This window comes from Gopherus evgoodei, chromosome 10 (assembly GCF_007399415.2).
Source record: "Gopherus evgoodei ecotype Sinaloan lineage chromosome 10, rGopEvg1_v1.p, whole genome shotgun sequence".
In the NCBI taxonomy this organism is placed as follows: Eukaryota; Metazoa; Chordata; order Testudines; family Testudinidae; genus Gopherus; species Gopherus evgoodei.
The window spans coordinates 50341158-50347530 of record NC_044331.1 but is presented as its reverse complement, the minus strand read 5'-3'; the positions used below and the strand labels follow the sequence as shown (position 1 = coordinate 50347530).

At 46.4% G+C, this 6373-nt stretch overlaps 1 long non-coding RNA gene across 1 annotated transcript; it reads left to right on the top strand.

Moving 5' to 3' along the window:
• The first annotated feature begins 4888 nt into the window (after positions 1–4888).
• LOC115658269 lies at positions 4889–5855 on the top strand. Its single transcript, XR_004002224.1, has 2 exons — positions 4889–4920; positions 5793–5855. It is a non-coding gene; the product is annotated as an uncharacterized LOC115658269 (long non-coding RNA).
• Positions 5856–6373: the final 518 nt, after the last annotated feature.

Sequence of the window (6373 nt, the reverse complement as noted above, 5' to 3'; positions counted from 1 at the left end):
TGACTTCAACTTCCAGCCATTGATCTTGTTCTCCTTTGGCTTAAAGAACAGTCTAGTATCAGGTACCGTTTCACAGTGAAGCTGGTTACAGTTCGTGATACACATAACAGGCTCCTACCTAGGTTATTAGATCAGTACTAAGATGGGCAGGATATTTTGAGAAGGCACAAACCAGCAAGCAGAGAAGGAACCTGGAGGGGGATGTAACAACTGGAAGACTCTCAAGAGAAGTTCCTTTCACAACATTTCAAGTCTAGTGTGGCTGCCACTGAGTCAACCAGCAATAAAATCCCAACAGGAGCAGAAGGGATAAAGTAATGAATCATGGATGACCTGAGGGAGGTCTAGAATACTCCAGATGTGGTGCCAGATTTCTGCACATGGGACAGAGAGACTAAGCATCTTACTGCTCAGACTGATTGTGTTTCCTAGCCCAGTCTTACCGTGTTCTCTAATTTATTATCTCCAGATGTCCCTTTTGATGCCAGCATTGGGCACTCTCTCCTCTCAGCCTCTTCACTCCTCATCCCTGCTGCTGACACACTGAGTGTGCATACATCAGCCAGGGAGCCATGGACACACAGCTGCACACCTTCACTTTGATACTATTGCAGTCTTCCCGCATCTGGAGGCTGGTTTACTACAGAGCCACTGAATCAGGCAGCTGGAAGCCTTCAGTCTCACACAACTCCTTTACCATTTAAGAGCGGGCTGCACATGGGAAAGCAAACTCCCCATAACGGAAGCAGCAGTACACAAGTGTTCCTTACCGTGACTTTGTCCAAGTGGTCAGCTTAATCTGGGAAGAAGTTCTAGCTACTGTGTAATGGGAACTGTCACCCCCCTAAGGGCTGAGATAGAAAATGCAGTAACAGGATCAGACAGCTGGAGGTAATGAGGTGGCTGGTGAGCTCATTAAATGTGCCACCTAGAAAGGTAGAATCTTATGCTCAAGAACTTTAAGGCTGCATGGAAGACGGGGTAAAGGCAATGTGAGTGGTTTAAAGCAATACTCCTGTTTATCCTCCGCTGGGGAGAACAGGTGTTAAGTGGCAGTGAGAACTCCAGACTGGTTTCATTTCTGTTGCAGGCTAAGAAATGCTGCTGTATGGCTCAGAAGGAGTGAAAAAGAAGGTCGTCAGGGTTATTTATTATTTGTTGTGTGACAATGTGCTTGGAGCTGTAGTTCCCGAAATGAGACATGAAGCTCTCCCTTGTGAATTTACAATCCATCTGAAACACAGACAGCTACAGACGATTCACACTTTGGTGGCAGAAGTTAGGGAAGAGCGGTACTGTTGAACTGATACCGGAACAAGCACATGAGTCGTGGAACATAGAAGACTTAATTTAATGATACAGAGAAAAGCAAATGTGTCCTGGCAGTGACTCTGGATGCTGTATGTTGTGGGGGAGCAACCTCACTGGTGAATTGCATTGGAAGGTAGGAAAGTGTAGTACCCCTAGGTAGCGTGAACTGGCAATTGGTGGCAATGGATCTTGAAGAAGATCAAATAGCCTTATGTCCACGCAGGCATTTGGGAAGTGTTCCAATAGTCAAGATGCTGAATAATAGCAAATAGGGCTGATCAATAATTTCCTGTCCAACCTTTTTTTGACGGAAAAATGTGGTTTTGACCAAGCAAATTTTCACAGAAAGTGTCTGCTTTTCTCAAAACATATTTTTTGCCAGAAAACCAAAAAAACCCTCACAAAACTAACCATTTTGGGGTTTTAATTGTTTGGTTTTTATCTGAAAATGTTCATGGGTTTCAAGTTTTTCAAAAATTTTCTATGGAGAAATCCTCCTATTTTCCAACCAGTTCCATAAGCAAAGGCATGCTGGGGCCTGGCTGCATGAAGATGGCCTCCATTTCAGTGGGAGGTGGAGCAGACTGTAGAAGACAATGTGTTCTGTATGCAAATAGAGTATTATTCCAACAGCATCTGGAGATGCTCAAATGCTGTGAGTGAATGAGTGCTGGACCCTGTTTCATGAGGACGAAGACTTTCCAGTGATGTCTAGATGAGGCTGAGTAAGTGAAGAAATCCCATTGAATGACCACCATGGTGTAGGGGATCCATCTAACAGACATTGACTATGACACATTTATCATGGAGGAATAACCTCTGGGGTGAACAATGTTTTTAATGACTGTAAATGTCTGACTGGTTCAAGCACTGATTTGGCCACTTGAAACACGGTGCACAGCTGCCAACAGCTGGAACTACAAGGCAGCACAAAAATGGAGAGTCTTGGTAATATGTCTTGGCCATGGGACATATGTACTGAGCCCACCATGGATGGGCAAACAAACAAGAATTAGTAGACATGGTGTGAAGATTCGGTGACTCTTGGAAAAGAGGATGATCCGGTGAGGGGGAATTGGGGGAAATTCTAGGCCTCTTTTCAAGGAGCTATGGGGAACAGATGGAGAGAAGAGGACACAGCAAGTGGCTCCATAGATGCCAACTGAGAGTAAAGTGTAAAGCAGGGTGGGACCTGATTTAAAGTTTCTGATGTTGGGATCCCAGAATCACGCATCACACAGATGTGACTTCCCAACTGGAGGCTCTCTTCTCTGATCACTTAAACATACAAACTCATTTTAAAATCCAGTTTCCTTACGGGGTGAGCTTTTGAGGTGAGCAGAACAGGGCTGCTTCCTCTCCAGATGCAAAGATCACAGTCTGCCTCACTAAGCAACTGTTCTGTCGCTTCCATCCCATGTTTTCCTCTCTTAATCAGAACTATTGGCATTTTCTTATGGCAAATAACCCTCACCACGTCCCACAATTAATGCTTGTGCAACCTCTGGCTATGAAAACAGCAGGGACACAACATTTGCTAATAGCCAACGTAGGCCCTGCGGCGAAAACACACACCATGGGAAAAATGGTTCGTATTGATCATGAGGTTGAAAAATCCCTCCCCCTCCTCTCTGTCTTGTCCTGTTCTTCTGTGTCAGTATCAGTGAAACTGAGAGGCAAAGGAAGGTGAACGACCTGGAAAAGCCACAGAGGGCAACTGGGGCAGGGTCATTACAGGTGGTACTTTCCATGATGGAGTGATGGGCCATAGAATGTCCATCACTGGGATCATCTGCAGCTTGTAGCATGGGAAGTGCTTTTTGTTCCTTTAGATAATAATTTAGACTACAGGCTCCTCGGGGGAGAGGTGATTGCATTTGCCTCCCTGTCAACCAGTAATAATGTTGGGGCTATATAAATTCTTCTCCCATTCTCACTTTCTTCTTGCCCTCGATCATTTTTCAGGGCTGTGTGCAGAAGAGCAGTCATGTGGCCAGTTCTGTCTGTCTAGCAGGGAGGAAGGGAAGAAGAGAACCTGGTGCTTCATGCCATTGTCCAGCTTTGGGATTTCAGCCTGAGCAACCTGCAGGTGTGTGTGTGTTTTAGCCTGTGCACATCCTGTGGAGGGTGACATGTATGAGGAGTGTGTATGGCGGTGTGTCTATGACGGCAAGCACAGTGCTGGGCAGGAACGATTTGGGGTGTAGCAGGAGTGTACAAAAGTGAGTACTAAATTAACAGAATAACAATCCCCCCCTTCAGTTCTTTGCTGTTTTTCAATCCAAGGATCTCAATGCACTTTATAAAACATTAATAAGGTTTGCAACTGCATCCAAACTACCTGCCTAAAGCTCTCCTCAGACAGGTTCAGATCTTTATTCCCATTTTACAGATGGGGAAACTCAGGCACAGAGAGATTGTGACTTCCTTAAGGTTAAAAAATGAATTGCTGGCCAGGCTGGGAATTCAGAAGAAACTGAATTTAAATCCTGCATCCTAGCTAGTAGGCAACATTCCCTCCCACAGAAAAAAAGTTGACCTCTTTCCAGCCAGTCATGTTTCTTCTAATCACAAGCCATATTAGTAGGCTCATGGTGCTGCCTGGCCATTAAAGACTCAGGATGAAACCCTGGCCCCAGTGAAGTCACAGTCAAAATTCCCCTGGATTTAAATGGAGACAGGATTTCAACTCTTAACCCTGATCTACACTACGAGTTTAGGTCGAATTTAGCAACATTAGATCGATTTAATCCTGCACCCGTCCACATGAGGAAGCCGTTATTTTTTACTTAAAAGGCTGTTAAAATTTATTTTGGTACTCCTCCCCCGATGAGAGGATTAGCACTGAAATCAACCTTGCCGGGTCGAATTTGGGGTAGAGTGGTTGCAATTCAACAGTATTGGCCTCCGGGAGCTATCCCAGGGTGCTCCATTGTGACCTCTCTGGACAGCACTCTCAACTCCGATCCACTGGCCAGGTAGATAGGAAAAGGCCCGCGAACTTTTGAATCTCATTTCCTGTTTGGCCAGCATGTTGATCTGCAGGTGAATGACCATGATGGAGTTCCAGAATCACAAAAGAGCCCCGGCATGGACCGAATGGGAGGTACGGGGTCTGATCGCTGTATAGGGAGACGAATCTGTGCTATCAGAGCTCCATTCCAAAAGACAAAATGCCCAAACATTCGAAAAAAATCTCAGAGGGCATGAAGGACAGAGGCTATAACAGGGACCCACAGCAGTACTGTGAGAAACTTAAGGAGCTGAGGCAAGCCTACCAAAGAACCAGAGAGGCAAACAGCCGCGCTGGGTCAGAGCCCCAGACATGCCGCTTCTATGATGAGCTGCATGCCATTCTAGGTGGTGCAGCCACCACTACTCCACCCCTGTGCTATGACTCTGTCAATGGAGTAGCACGCAACAGGGATGCAGGTTTTGGGGACAAGGAAGATGAGGAGGAGGAGGTTGAAGATAGCTCACGGCAAGGAAATGGAGAAACCATTTTCCCCGACAGCCAGGAACCGTTTCTCACCCTGGACCTGGAGTCAGTACCCCACGAACCCACCCAAGGCTGCATCCCAGACCCGCCAGGCATAGAAGGGACCTCTGGTGAGTGTACCTTTGTAAATATTATACATGATTTAAAAACAAGCGTGTTTAATGATTAATTTGCCCTGGCATTTGCAGCCAGTACAGCTACTGGAAAAGTCTGTTAACATGTCTGGGGATGGAGCAGAAATCCCCCAGGCCTTTGCAAAAGATTTCTGGGGAGGGCAGCCTTATTCCATCCTCCATGGTAGGACACTTACCATGCCAGGCCAGTAGCATGTAGTCTGGAATCATTGCATAACAAAGCATGGCAGCCTATGGTCTCGGTGTTTGCTGGCATTCAAACAGCATCCGTTCTTTATCTCTCTATTATCCTCAGGAGAGTAATATCATTCCTGGACACCTGGTTGAAATAGGGTGATTTTATTAAGGGGACATTCAGAGGTGCCCGTTACTGCTGGGCTGTTTGCCTGTGGCTGAACAGAAATATTCCCCACTGTTAGCCACGTGGTGCAGGGAGGGGTGAAACAATCATCCCAGAGAATTGTCGGGGGGGTTAGTTGGGTTTGTGCTGCACGTTAACCCGAAAACCGCAGCCCCTCCTCCTTTTAAATGGTCAACCCAACGGCTTCTTGGTATAGGAAATGAGGACGATGATGTTTGAAACCATTCCCACATGTTATGAAGGTTAAAGAAGCCAAAAGACTGTCTTACCATGGCTGCCTGCAAGTCAAATTCTGTTGCCCTGCCCTTCATGAAAGATCTCTCATACCAAACTAGCATACCCTCAATAAGAGGCAAAATGCAACCTTGTACCGAAAGCACATATCCTATCTAATGTTAACAGCAAAGTTTACCATGAAAGAGTCTACCCATTGTTCTCTAAAATGTGTCTTTTTAACTACCACTCTCCCTTTTTTTTCCTCCACCAGCTACAAATGTTTCAACACTCACACTATTTTCTCATTCCCAGAGGCTAGCAAAGATTAGAAGGCAGAAAAAACAGACTCGCAATGAAATGTTCTCTGAGCTCATGCAGTCCTCCCACACTGAAAGAGCCCAGCAGAATGTGTGGAGGCAGACAATGTCAAAGTCCAGAAAGCACAATATGAACGTGAGGACAGACGGTGGGCTGAAGATGATAGGTGGTGTCAGCTTGATGACAGAAGGGAAGAGGCGATGCTGAGGCTACTGGAGGAACAAACTGATATGCTCTGGTGTATGGTTGAGGTTCAGGAAAGGCAACTTGAGCACAGACCACCGCTATAGCCCCTGTGTAACCAACCACCCTCCTCCCCAATTTCCATAGCCTCCTTACCCAGATGCCCAAGAACGCGGTGGGGGGCCTCCGAGCACCCAACCACTCCACCCCAGAGGACTTCCCAAACAACAGAAAGCTGGCATTCAATAAATTGTAAAGTTCAGTGTGGCCTTGTCCTTCCCTCCTCCCTCACCCCACCAGGTGCTTCCCTCCTCCCCCACCCTTCCCGGGCTACCTTGGCAGTTATCCCCC